At 49.1% G+C, this 12,461-nt stretch overlaps 1 long non-coding RNA gene across 1 annotated transcript; it reads left to right on the forward strand.

The window, feature by feature from the left end:
• The first annotated feature begins 1,451 nt into the window (after positions 1–1,451).
• LOC309443492 lies at positions 1,452–8,440 on the forward strand. Its single transcript, XR_014184800.1, has 4 exons — positions 1,452–1,710; positions 3,697–3,895; positions 7,598–7,817; positions 8,411–8,440. It is a non-coding gene; the product is annotated as an uncharacterized lncRNA (long non-coding RNA).
• The last annotated feature ends 4,021 nt before the right edge of the window (positions 8,441–12,461 follow it).

Below are 12,461 nucleotides of genomic sequence, written 5' to 3' on the forward strand. Positions count from 1 at the left end.
TGCTGGTTAATATTTGGGCTAGATGAGCAGCGTGCTTAATGTAGTACAGCAGTTGGTTTTGTTATAGGACGATAACTCTGTGGGGTTACCACAAAATTTGACGTAGCTTATAAAAATGCAGGTTGTTGTGGGGTCATGGCTGCAGACTTCTAGCAGGAAAAAACCCTATTGTGTCGGGGTGAAACCTGTGTTTGAATTGAAAGGGTGATACGATTGAAGGAGGGTCAGACAAAGGTGCTTTATGTGCTGGCTTGGGTGAGGTGTGATGCCCATCTGTCCCCGTGTGCTGCGCCGCAGCCCCTTCCCAGCGGCCGGGTGGGAGATGCTCTGCCTGGCCAGGCTCCGGCTCCTGCAGCAGCGCTCAGCTACCCGAAATCCTCCCTGGCCTTTCAGAGGGGCAGCTGCTTAATGGAGGGAGTGAGATAAGTGAAAGAAGAAAAACCAAACGATTTGCGTCCAGCTCCTGCCGGCAGCAGAGGCAGTTTCTGTGTGAGCGAGCCTAGCAGCACCACTTCGTTCAGCACACCACGTCTGTGTGCCCAGATCCCCATGCATGGCAGGCTTTATGCTCTTGAGGCCACTTCAAAAATGTACTCCAAGCCCACAGATAGTCCATGAACTTTGCATCCCACCCTAAATATCCTACTAAACCTTTGCAAAATGGCTCTCGGAGCCAGGCTCAGCGGTGTTACAGCCCTGAGCAGGCACTGCTAGAGGAGCAGCTCGATGATGTTGCAGGGATGACGACACCCCAAGTCCACACAACCAAACAGGATCAAACTGGCATTGAGGAGTGATTCGTGGCACCATGTTCGAGCAGGGCTGGATGCTCCTCTGAGTCTGTGTGTGCTGCTTGTGGCAGTCACATCAGGTTGTACCTGCAGTGTTTGAGAAGCAGCATCACATCCCAGGCTAGTTTTTCCTTCAGAAGGTAGAAAACAATAAGAGAGCATGTTTTATCCTCAAAACTAGAAGTGAAGCTGTATTCCCTTTCCTCCCCAAAACATCTGGGATCACTCCTGACCCTGCTCTGCATTACAAAGGGAGAAGCAGCATCTCTCTGCTTCCTCCCATCATCCCATTTAAACCACCCTGAATCCAGTCGCAGTCAGGCTGGCCAGTGGGTTCAGCTGATTGCGCTCTGGAACAGCATGATAAAACCTCCAGAAAATTATTTTTCATTTCTGTGTGCTTCTTGAAAATCCCTACAGCTGCCTGCAAGCCTTGTGCCACACTTGGCTGCCAGGGGTTCCTGGGGCTCACAGAGTTGGGCCACATTGGGGAGTAATGGACGTTTAACCCCTCCAGTGCCAAAAGGCACCTTCGTGGCCCTGGTGCTTGTCTCTCCTGGTTATGCACTGGTGTAGCTTGACAGCAGATGACAGAGGTTAGGAAAAGGCCTGAGACGGCTGGGATGTCGTTGCCATGGAAATCATGTGGTGTCTGGAATAGCAAGAATGAGGGCAACTCAATAAGTAATGATCTGTCTCATTGATTAAGGGGGAGTTGCAGGATTTTGTATGGGGAAAGCCTCATGCTTCAAGTGATATGAATCCATATGCCACATCTCCCTGTTCGCCTCCCCCTGAAGGGCTCTATCAACAGGAAATAATCTGATTTGTTTTGACCAGGGGTTTCTCTGGGGAGTACCGACACGGTTCCTGCCCATCAGCTGCGCTGCACAGCTCTGCCATCCCAAGATGAAAGGCAGTGAGTCCATGCAATATTCATTCACTTCCCCTTCCTTCCTTCATTCATTTCTCCATCCATTCATCTGCTTCATTCACATTTCCGCAGCACTTTAACGAGCAGTGCTCAGCCTCTGCAGTCCTGCAGAGCCTTCCCTGGTACGCTCTTCACTGCAGATGGCTGTCTTCAGCCTCATTTATTTTGCAGGGCAAAGCTCGGCACGGCTGGAGCAGGGTCGTGTTGTGCCCAGCTGGCACTTTGGTCTTTAAACCCCACACAAATGCCCCTGGGTTTTGCTGTTCCATCTTTCACATCTTGATTTCTCTCTGCTGTGATTTCTGTCTCCTGCAGCTCCCATCCTCTTTGCAGGAGCCCATCACAGCGCCGGTGCCCTGGGGCTCTGGTGGGAGGTGGCAGGTGGCATTGCTGGGGGCGCAGGAGGGAGCCCAGTGTGAAAGGGGGGTATTGCTGAAGCGACTGTGCCAGGCACTTGCTGCTGAGCCAGAGCCGCAATAATAAACATCCTCAGGGCTGTGTTGCCATCCACCTGCCTCCACCATGCCGGTGCCTTTCATGGTGCTTGAGGAGTGCTTTGTGGTGCTGCGGAGCTGCAGGCCAGCGGTTACGTGGCAAGGGGCCAGACCCCCCGGTGTCAGCAGTTTGGGCAGCTCGGGGTCACAAGACACGTGCAGGAGCAAGGGCCATATGGAAGCCCCTGACTTTTGGGATTTGCCTCAGACAAGCATGGCTCAGCCCCCCATTGCCTGGCTTGGGGCACTTGCAGGGTGTAGGTGAGGGGAACAAGCATGTCTGTGTTTCAATGCACTTTTTTAACCAACCCAAAGCAGATTTGGGTTTTTTCCCCACCAATATGCAGACATTTCTCTTGAAGAAAATAAAATGTCTGGATAGTGGCTGGGTAGAAATCCAAGAAAGATTAAAAGGAGAAAACTAATTTTCCTGCCCGTGATCTTACTAATGGAAACGATCCTTTCCTCCCCCAGCCTGAAACCCGCTTTTGCTGTGCGTGCGGGTGAGCCGTGCTCCATCGCTCTCCAAATAGCTAAATGCATTTCTGAACCGAAGGAAGCAAACAGAAAACATCCGTTCTTTGTATAATGGAGAAAGCTTTCTCTTTTGTTCCCTGCTTTTTATCAAGTATCTGCTGCCATTATTGTTACTCGCTGGGTTATTACCTCCGAGTGGCTACTTCCACCAGCATGAGCTGGTTTATTGTCTGCTCAGAGCAATTATGGACTGGGATAATTCCTGCTGTGCTGTTTCATTGTAGAAGGATCTGCTGCACTCGGTGGCCAAGGTAACTTGAGGTGATTTGTGCTGCTGAGGTACCCATCAAGCTAATGAGGAGTGGGTGGCTGCTGCTCCGCCAGACGCTGGGACAGAAGCATCGGGGAGGCTGAACCCAGGCATCTTCTAAAGGAAGTTTGTTTACTGGAGCAGAGGCTGGGATTGGGTTTATTTCTAGAACTGCATCATCTTTATTGACCAGTTGACAAAATGTTGGCCAATGCAGGCGCGGGACCCTGTTGCTGTGTGTGTAGAGGACAGGAGCGTCCCTGCAGGAGGATTTGCAGTCCCCATGGCAGACACTCACTGTCTTGTCCAGAGCTCACATCTAGAAGGTAGTTTGGTTCCTTGTCTTGTGCTGCAAAGACAAGAGGAGGAAAGCATTCCTCAGTCCACATGGGATTTCCCCTTAGGAACTGCCAGGCCTTGCTGGTTGGAGAGGGGACGTAAGATGAAAATGCTTCCTGAAGTTTGAAATCGAGACCTTCTCCTGGGCCTCGCGCATCTGCGGAGATCAGAGCCCCAGTTCTGTCATGCTGCCTCTTTGAATCGGGGGGAGTTTCACCCCAGGCAAGAGTATACACCTGGCTTCTTGGTAGAGGGCTCAGCCTGCAGGTAGCAAAAGCACCTGCTTGTTTTTATTCTTTGATACCTGATCTACTTTCAAAATAACTTCTTTCTTTCTCTTTTATTCCCTAGGAATCCAAAACAAACCTGTCAGAGGCAGTAACTTTTATTGGTGAGGCACTGCCAAACCCCGCCAATTGTCCATGCACAAGAGGGGTCGGGTCACCCTTCGCCCAGCCCTGTGACTTGCTTGGTGCGGGGTTTCTGCTGAAGACCTGAAGGATTTGTCCTGCAAGAGGAGCTGCCTGGGTTTTGCAGTCCAGATACTCAGGTTAGTAACAATGTGGTCATACATTCACTCGCTAATAAATAAATACAGAAGCGTGACGCATTTAAAGCGCTTGCTAAGGCTGTGACAAACACTTTTTTCCCACAGTTAGCAGCCTGTGGATTAGGAAGCCTTGATTTTTATTTATTTTTAATAGCACACAATGAGGACAGATTAGCATGAAACTATAATGCTATCACATGCTCACAAAATCCTCTATGCTAAGACCCCATCCAAGTTCAGCACAAGTAGCAATGAGCTTTTCTAAGGAGGCTTGATGATACGAAGTCTTTTTTCCTGCTGGCTCAGAAATGGTAACTAGCAGGGTTGAATTTCTGGGATTGTATGTACACATAAAACATTGTAAAACAGCATTGTTTGGTTATTTACCCCCTTATTAAACTTGACCCTCCATACCCACAGAAATCTCTAGGTGTCTGGACTGCACCTGACACAGACTGATCCTGCTGACTGCACTTCCCGGAGCTCCTTTTGGGTTCGATACTGAGCCCATACCCTGGGCTAGGTCAACATTTGCCCGTTTCCCAAAATTTTCTTGCACAGAGCTCGGTCTCATGTTTGCTTTGCTATTCAAACCTGGCCCGTCTGAACTCCCAGATATCCACTCTGCAAGAAATTGATGGTTCAAACTGATCTGACTGGACTCTACGATTTCATCCCTTTCCTATCACAGGCTGGACACTGGGAAATGTTGTTTGGGGGTACAGGGACCAGGAGAAGGTAGGAAGCCACCTCTCTGCTGCTGCTCTGTGCTCTGCCTCTGGCTCAGCTGATGCTCAGAGTGTCTGGAAATCCATCCTGAAGTTTCAAAGCAATCATCCTTGTGTCCTCCCTTGTCAGGCTGAGTTCCCAGAGCAAAGGGATTTGCTGGTCTTTCGCAGAGCACATTGCCCTCAGCATCACGGTGACAGCATCTGAGGACCTGGAGGACAACCCTGCCTTGCCTGATGGGGAGACAGAGAGCAAACAGGACCAGGCAACAACTCTCAAGTCACGATGCTGTCCCTGCTGCTTCCTTTTCCCATCAGCTGCATGAGACAAGCTCTCCTTTTCCGCTCGAAAAATTGCCTGGATAAAAGCTTTCGCTACTACTCTTGCCATCCCAGAGTGCACTAAGGTAGGAGTCGTCACTGCTAATTATCTCCATAGGCAACTCAGTGCCTGGGTGGATAAATATTAGAGTTCAGGATGACTTGGGAGACACATGGAAGCCCACGTCCACCTGCCAGCTGCAGATGGGGTGCGTGTGCTTCGAGGCAGGAACGTCTGAGGTCCAGATGGGCACCCAGCAGGGGCAGGTGACTTGAGATCTCCATCAGATGGTAAGATAGTGGATGTCTCCAGGGACTTTTCCAACACAAGGCTGGTGTCTGATACCCCTTTTCCCTCATGTTTTTGGCCTTTGGCCTGCCCGCTCATCTTCTTTCCCTTGCCCCCAGCTCCTGAAGCGGCCCTGGGGTTCAGCACGCTGTGTGCAGGTGCCTCCTGAGTGCCTCTCTGCATCCATGGCAATGGACCTGCCAGGACCTGATGGCATTTGTAAATATTTGCATTTTGTGGGGAAATACCCTGTTTAAACGTAGGGTGGTATTAACTCTATCATCTTTGTGTTCTCCCACGTTCCCGAGCTCCGTTCACCAGCCCCGGCCCCTGAGACAGCTCTACTGAAAGCAAATATGTCAGTCTGCACTGCACAGGGAATATTTTAAGGCTCTGAAAACAAGGTTATTATAGCAAAGCTGCCAAAAGTGTAACCACTGCCATGCTAAAATATCCTCTGCCTCCTACATTTGTAACGTGGGAGTCTTTTATATCCTCTTTACTGCTGCTCAACCATACATTTGTCTTGGCAGCAGATGTATATAGAATGGGACCTATTTCAGTGTCATGCAAAAGAGCTCTTAGGTTAAAAGATATATTACAGCTTACTGGAAAGCTTGAAATTAACTGCATGATGATGCTGCCTCAAGATAAAGAATGAGCAATTTTATTGAATTGCGATTTTATCCATATGGCTGAAGGTTTGAAATGTGTTAACATCTCCAAAGGTCTCCATTTGCCAGATTAACTATTGAGTTTTGGGTGACTAGTTGGAGACGGGAAAAAGAGACATCGTTTAACCATTTCCAGAAAAGCACTGTCTCCCTCTTTGCTGTATAGGAGTAACCCAAAAAGAAAGCAGCCAGAGAACAGCCCCTGCTGCAGCCGTCACTGGCCAGCATGGGGGCTTTGGGGAAGACATCGTCTCCTTTGCTCTCAGCTGTGGGGCAGGAGAGACTCAGTCAGTCCCTGTGAAGTTCTGCTGTGGTTATTATTAATATCAAGCCCATAAATGTTGGTGTTTCAGTGGCCAAATTCCTCTGTGGTGTTGACAGACCTCTTACAGCCATCAGCTTTAAGCAGCAGCACCGAGGTGTCCTCGGATGGCCCAGGATTTCCTTGGGTATCTGGTAGTGGCAGACAAAGAGTTAATGATGGAAATATATCTATATATAGGTTTAGGGGAAGGGTTTTTTTCTTTTAATATATGTTTTTTGCTTCATGTCTGAGCTCTTGGCGCAGCATCCCCCGCCTCTAATCACACCTTATAACTGCAGTTTAAATCAAAACCCACAAGGCTGGACCAGTTGGATCCAGTTTCTATTAAGCCATTTGATCTGCGACTGAGCAGACTTGCTGTCACCGAGCCAGTCCCCTGCCTGCACCTCTACATAATGAGGCTCCCGCCGCTCCCCACGCGGTGCGGGGGAATCCACGAAATTCTGGGTCAGGATACATCCCCCCAGCACCTGCCCTCTCCTCTCGCCCCCTTCCTCAGCAGCCGGAGGGTGAAGCACGGCTGGCAGCTGCACCAGCACGGGGAGGAGGCTCTTGCCGGGCTCTGGAGCACAGCTTAAAAGCTTTGGTCACTCAATAGGTTAAAAAAAAAGAAAATCCAAGTTAAATCAAAATCCCCTTTTTGTTCCTCACTGTAATTTGTTCAGATATTAACCCTTTGAAGATTCTAGTTGCTGGTTTTGCTATTAAGGGCACTACACAGCAGCGTACGGGTATGCGGCTGCCTTTAATATAAGATGAGATCTCATCCCCTCTGTGGTGCATCACTTCTCCGACAGACCCTCCCACAGCTGATAAAATTGCCTGGGCTCTGTTTTGCTCTCTGCTGATATTAGTAAGGAAGCTGATCTCCTGATTTTATAGACTTTAAAAGAAAGTGACTCTTAATTCTTGAAATTAAGGCACCTGTTGATGCACACAGCAGCAAAGGGAAGGAAATGGTCTCGGACACAATCTCAGCCGCCCGTCGGTCGCTGTTCCCGGGAGCCTGTACACGCCGGGCAGGGCACGGAGGGAGGTGGTGGCTCAGCGTCCAGGGCTGCATCTCCAGGCGTCTGTCTTAGCTCCTTTTTGCAGCCATTTTGAGCACTGAATAAAGCAGGAAAATTAGTGTGCAGCCATACAAATCCAAGGCAGTCTCCAAAGTCAGATGTGTTTGAAAGCGGAATTGCAGCTGCGACAGGGAAGGAGCATATTCACGAGCATTTCCTGCCTTTTTTTTAATCGATCTGTTAAAAAGCAGTGTCTTAGGTGGGAAGTTTGTTTGGGTGAATTATAAAGGACTTGTTCCATTAATGGAATTCTTTTTTTCTTGCCCTTTGTGTGTCACTGAACTGCACAAGACAGCCACAGACTCCAAACTCTGAATCCCCATTTGCGGACACTGAGCTCCTGAGGTTGATTTTACCACTTTACCACCAGGAAAAATTATGTGAATTCATGGGAGAAGCAAGTTATATGATGAGTGGAGAGAAATACAGCTCCAGAACCAAGTTACTGCTTCAGACAAGGCTGCAGCAGGTGATGGCGCCCAGCAAGAGATGGCCGCAGTGAAATCACCCAAGAGGTCCTGGTTAAAATTAATTGAGTTAATTAATTGAGCAGCTGTGGCATGGCTATTTTCTCTGCATGCCCTGGCTCTTAGTCCTTCTCTCCAAGGGGAGAAAGTGTTGTTGAACCTATATATTGGCAATGCTGGCTCTCCAAAGCAGAGGTGGTCACCCTTGGTGTCTCATCACCTCTGACATACTCATTGCAGGTGCCTGAGCCTCACCTGGGACTCAGGACTTTGAGACCTTGTGACAACATTTTCTAGCCGCAGAGAATTGAGAGAAGGAAACATGGGCTTCAGACTCCTCAAAAATGATGTAAACCCAGATCTTCACCTGCCTTTTGTTACGTGCAGCAGGTCAGGTCCTGCCTGGAAGTCACTGGGTTGTGGATCAGCCACGCAGCTGATGGAAATGCTGCTGCTGGCCCATGGAAGGGGTTTTGGGGTGGGGTGGCGTTTGTTTTTTTTCAGCCAACCCATTCAGGAAAGAATAAGCTTTTCTTTTCTTAGCCATCACTTTTTGCAGCATGTGTCAAACTAACAATGGTTGGGTATTCCTCTGAGGCTGTAAAATAAGCTCATTCATCCTTTCTCTCTATTTGTTGTAGGGAGAACAAAATGAAAAGAAAAAAGAAAAACCCACTGAGCTACTGTTTGCTTTCCGGACGGAGCCTGTGGTACGGCACCAGCAGCCAAGCACAGCTCTGGGTCAAACACGAACGCGACGTGCCGCTTTGTGTTCGCTCAGCTACGTGCATGCAGGGCAAGGGAGAAGGAAGGAATGTCAGTGGAGCCTCTTGTGGGCTCCTCACCAAGAGGAGCCTCCTTCCCTCCCACTGCCTTTACAGAGCTCTGTAATTCCCCCAGGATCGTGCTCACCACGGACTGCGCAAGGAGCAGGGCTGGGGTTTCAGACCATGGCCACCTTCCCATGAGGTCAGGGCTGAGTTGCCACCCTGCAGCCAGCACCAAGGGGCATAGGACTGCTGGAAATGCTGTTTTGGGAGGGGGAGCTCGACCTTCATCAACTATGGGGATGGACAGGGGATGCTAGAGAAAGTGCATTCAAGCATTTGGAAAATCTTACAGAACTTTGGGGAAAAAGTGAGGTTGAGTACATGACCATCCTGCAGTGCCACCGGAGCGGCAGTTGCATATCTGTGGCTGCAGGTAGAGGTGGGGACTCACTGACATGAGACCCGATACAGTTACAACCCAAATTTCAGAGCTCATGAGCAACCACTGAAATCTTGTTGGCCAGTCTTAGCTGAAAAGCAGACCTCACCAAAAATTAGGTGACCTCACGGGTGCTTGGATTGAGGCACTTAAAACACGGGCTAGCGCTTGTAAGGTGTCTGCTTGGCCACAAGTTTGCCTGCCTCATGTTCCCCCAGACACAGTACTGATTGGTTTCAACTTTCTAAGAGAAAAGGAGGTTGTGGGTGCTTAAACTAAAGGCCAAAGCCTGGAGAAGAAGTGGTCTTGAGAGGAATTTGGCTAGACTGGATTGGAGTACCACGATTAACCTTCACCTGGTAGCTTTCCCCTTTTCCTTGGAGATTCCACGAAACACCAGCTCCCATTGCTGTCTTGAAGGTCTTGAGATGTCAGACCTCAACCCTCACCCCACTTCCTCCCAGGTTTGAGCAGGTGCTTTATCTTGATTAATCTGGGCTAACCCATGGGCATATCTCTGTGGTTTTGCTGGCAGGCAGGCCTGGCCAGAGCTGCTTGGGCTGGGGATACAGGCCAAAAGCAGGAATCACAGCAGGGGAGAAGGAAGACTCACAGGACTGGTTGAGGAAGGGAAGGAGTGGAGCAGACATCCCTCCCATCCTTCCAGCAGGTTTATTAGGGTCTGTTCTTTGGTGTCTTTTACTGGTCTGTCGTGGTTGAGACGGACAAACGACATAGACCAAGTTCTTCCAGGATGAAAGTAGTAGATGCCATTTATTGCCACAAGTGCATTTTTATACAGTTTTACCAATTCATGTGTATCTTCACTATTGGTTACAAGTTACAGCAGTAACATGTCATTGGCTATTTTTGCTATCGTCAATTTACTCTTCTACTCCCTTCTCTCTCACGGGTACGTCCTTAACATCTCCGGATACTCCTTTACGCCCATCTTTCTCACGGGTAGTCCTTCATATCTTCAAGGCTAATTTCTGTTCCCATGCCCTCCATCAGGGAATCCACGGACCCACCATAGTCCCCCACACTGGTCCAAAAGCAGGGCCACCATCTGTTCTTCTGAATTCCTCCTAAATTCTCCTTTTGCAGCATGACCGGTGTGAATGCCAGCAGCTGGAAGACTGAAATAGCAGCTACCATTGCTTAGGTCCCACTGATTTGTTCTGTGGTTTTTCCATGTCCTTTAATCTCCAGTAAATAATCCCTCACTTCCTTGTGGTCTTTTTAATTCCATGCTCTGTGCTGGTGCTTCCTGTAAACATTGGGGCTGGTGGCCCGTACGTGGCCACCGCCATCTAATTGAGGCTCTCCCCAGCCGTGCAAAGGGCATGTGACAGGGCTATTTGTCAGGCTGGATGTGGCTGGTACAAGGGATAAATAATAGAAATGCCTGATTCTCCTCTCCATCCATCCAGAAGAAGTCAGGGCTGCCTCTCATGAGGCTGGTGAATAATACAGATGTAAAACCAAGTACATGTGAGAGCATCAGGTCCTGGAACCCAACTAATTGCATCATCTGGCCTCCAGCAATCATGATTAGGCCAGCACTTGAAAGCAAAATTGGCCTAAATTATGAGCAATGAGGTCCCTCCACCATACACGTCTGCACTGGTGTTTGCTCTTCTGTGCAGGAGGCACGTCCTGTGCAGAAGCCATGACCAGACCTCGCTCAGCCCTTAATTGCATGTTTCTGGTCTAAAATTTAGAGTGGAGTCCTAAAATCAAGGGCAGAGGTGAGGGGCCTGTGCTGAACGAAGGCTTTCCCCAATATTTGTTGCTCCGTGGGCTTGATCCTTTGCACTCTGGTGGCAAGAGAATCCCCTCAAGCACTCTGACAGCAAGGGAAGTCAAGAAGGCATTTTTACAATTAAAAATATTTTTAGCTGTAAGATTTGGGTATCAGATACCCATCCTCAAGCCTGAGAGAATTTGTTTTCCCCAGGTGAGTTTGTGTTAAACTGAGGGTAGATCGAAGGGGACTGTGACTAGAGCTGAACTGGGCTTTTTGGGTGGCACAGCTTTTCCTCCAACCTGAAAGATCATCACTCCAGGTTTCTGTTGACCGATGGATCCCTCCACAGATACCTGAGCAGCCAACAGACCATTTCTGCAGGAACATCTTTGCTCCCAATGTATCTTGGGCTCTCACTTGTGCCTGTCCTGACCATCCTTGCGCAGGGGGTGTCTGTATGTGCCTGGCTGGAAGATGACGGTGTGAGTGTGCTCATGCAGGTGGTTCTGGAGATGGATGGGTGTAATCCTGCCAGCCCTGCCAATATTTGATACTTGCAAAGTTAATGCTTCATGTTATTTTACATTAATATTTTAATGTTAATTTACAGCAAAACACAACCATAAGATAGGTCTTATAACCAGACCATTAACACATGGTTCTTCCCAGCATGGCTGCTTCCAGAAATCTGCAGGTTTTGATCTGTTGGCTATTTCAAGTAAGTTCTAATTTATTTATTTTCTTTTCATAAGCTCCTCACAGCCAAGCTGTGACAGCTAAGGGAAACCTGCTCAGTCTTTCAGCATTAACATCTTGATTATCAGAGCGCAGGCTCCTTCCACGTGAGGACTGCACATGTGTGTGCTGCCACTCCTTAAGGTACTTGTGGAGCTGAAGCGTGAGCAGGAACTCGGCTTGCCATGGCTTTGGGGGTGCTGAAAAAGATGCCTGGAGAGAAAAGCCAACTTCAATTTGTGTCATTTAATGCCATGTCATGTCTGTCACCTTCTATAGAATGGGGCAGTTAATAGCAAAAGTGGAGTAGAGCTGAGTTTTCCCATTAAATGCTGGTGACCTAGTTGTATCTGGCCGTGGTGCGTGTATCACAGGGAACTGAGTGTGTGCTGCAGGTGGCTGATGCCCCGAGGCACGGGCGTCCTGCTCCCTGTGCACTGGCATTGACCAAAGGAAGCTGAGAGGGCCGATATGAGGAAGCTGGTGGGAAGTTTGGGTTTCTGGCTGCCCACGCAGCTCCAGTGTGACCAAGTGTTGGCAGGATCAATCCCAGAGCATCCCATGGAGATCAGATCGGGGAAGGACTGGGAATTGCTGGCTTTTTTCACGACCACCATTTCCTTGCAAAGTAGATGCCACGTTATCACTAGGTTGAGCTGTTGGCTGAAACAGAGCCCTAGGCAAAATCAGACAAAAATGAAACTCCTATGAGCCTTTCCTGAAGTCCACTTGAAAGCATTACAGGTGTAGAAGAAATGACGCTGTTCTGGATGTGTTTATGACTGCTCTCATGGGTCTCCCTGGCCTCAGGCTGACCATGGGCCTCCACTGCTCTGTTTTTTCTGATGGTGGGGATGTGAAAAGCCTCGAGAGAGGCAGAAAGGCTTTGCCTGGGCAGCAGTAGGAATTCTTGAGACCTGAAGCAAATAATCATCTCCTGGAGCTGGTCCCTTTGGCTCCAGGCGCTGCTGAGTTTGCTGGTGGAGAAAACCACTGCA

The sequence above is a fragment of the Streptopelia decaocto genome, assembly GCF_964273445.1.
Source record: "Streptopelia decaocto genome assembly, chromosome: 8".
NCBI lineage: Eukaryota > Metazoa > Chordata > Aves > Columbiformes > Columbidae > Streptopelia > Streptopelia decaocto.